We start from the raw sequence: 1748 nt of genomic DNA, 5'->3' as shown, positions 1-1748 counted from the left end.
CCCAGCCGCGTGGGTACTCCTGTGGGCGGCAGCCTGCCAGCCCGTGGCCACACGCGCGGCCAAACCCTACCCCCACCCCGCCCGCCAGTTCAGCCGGTGGGGTGCCATGACGTCATGCGCTACCCGTGGCCACCCCAGGCCACCTAGCCGCGTGCCCGCGTGCCAGTCCACCCACCCGCGCGCCAGGCCAAACCCCACCCCCCCTCTCTCAGCTCGGGAGGGGCGCTGTGGCCACATGCCTTGGCCACTTTCCCGGGACAGCCTTGTGCCACATCGTGTCGACGCATGAGGAGCAAGCAAGCTAAGTGTTGTCAGCTAGTGTGGTAGTGTCTTGGGAAATGAGGAAAAAAATAAGGGAAAGAGGGCAGTAGAAATGAGTACTATTACAGTGTGATGGGTACCGGTGGAAATTCCCGGTAAGAGTTATCTCAGAGCCTCGCCAGGCTAGAGAAGCAGCTGAGTGACAGCTGTCAGTGGGATCCATGTGTTTGATAGGGGCGGTGCCTGGAGATAGATATTATACACGGGACCACACTATATGTTAGTAGACTGACTAGAGTATGTAACCAGTCAGTGTAGAGATTTACCATATAAGTGATCCAGCCTGTCAATTCTATATAATCGTTCAGACTGGATTAATGCCATAGAGTACCGTAAAATTATAATCATTAGAGGTAGGCAGGGATGTCAGTGGGGACCCCTGAAGTCTGTGTAGTTAGTTACATATTACTTGGTGATATAATTTTCATTGATTATGTGAATGCCATTTCTGTGTGTTCATTTGCATGTTTATGTACTGTGTTGTGTGGTAAGTCAGTAGGTGTGATTGCTGACTGATTGCCTAATGATGTCATTAGCATGTGGGGCATGATGATGACGGCATCATTATGTTGCAGGTTCGTGCAGTGTTGTTATCAGTTTATACGATATTATTGCCCCAGGAACTGTGTTGAGGGTTTAAGGGACCTCTAGGATTATTCAGGGGAATTCACAGTACTTATTGAGAGCAGGCAATTGATGGGTTAATTGCCTTGCTGAGGTAAGTGTGTGTGTGTTCACAGTATTCCTTTGCAATCGGGTGCAAGTAAAAGAGGGGGGCAGTAATATTAGTATACTTTTGTGTGTTGCACAACCGTGTGTCATTATTGTGTGGGCACAGTAATTAGCGAGTTGCAGTAGCCGCAACCATATGTGGGCAGAGCTTTTATGATGTTGCATGCCATTGTAGTGTGACCTATGTAACGCTGAGGTTACTTTGTTTCTTTAAGTTGTGTTGAGGACTTAAGGATTCAGTGAGTTAATTAAGTAAGGGGTAATTAACTGGATAAGGGGTGCACACTTAGTATTGTGGAGTGAGTGAGAGCTGTTATAAGAAAAACAGTGTTGAGCGAGAGTGAGATACGTCTCGGGAGCAATTAATTGTTCATGTGACAATTAATTGACCACTCTAGCTAATTATGTAATTAGCCTTCTCATCATGAATTCACGTAGTGGAAGAGGATCTGTCAGAGTCTGTCAGTACTTGTGTTAACGTAATATGCTCGAGACTAATTACCTTTCAGGGGTATAGCAATTAGTGGCTCAGGTTAATTATTGGAGTAATTAACATTGGAGAGCTCCGGTGACTCAGTAAAGCGAGGTCATGGAGCTAGCATAAATCATTGTATTAATCATATCCTGTCTGAGGACTGTGGATTATTGGCACATCTTGTTAATTAGGGTAATTAACTCTTTTCTCGTGAATTCAC

The sequence above is a fragment of the Procambarus clarkii genome, chromosome 3 (genome assembly GCF_040958095.1).
Source record: "Procambarus clarkii isolate CNS0578487 chromosome 3, FALCON_Pclarkii_2.0, whole genome shotgun sequence".
Taxonomy (NCBI): domain Eukaryota; kingdom Metazoa; phylum Arthropoda; class Malacostraca; order Decapoda; family Cambaridae; genus Procambarus; species Procambarus clarkii.
This window is presented reverse-complemented; position numbering follows the sequence as displayed.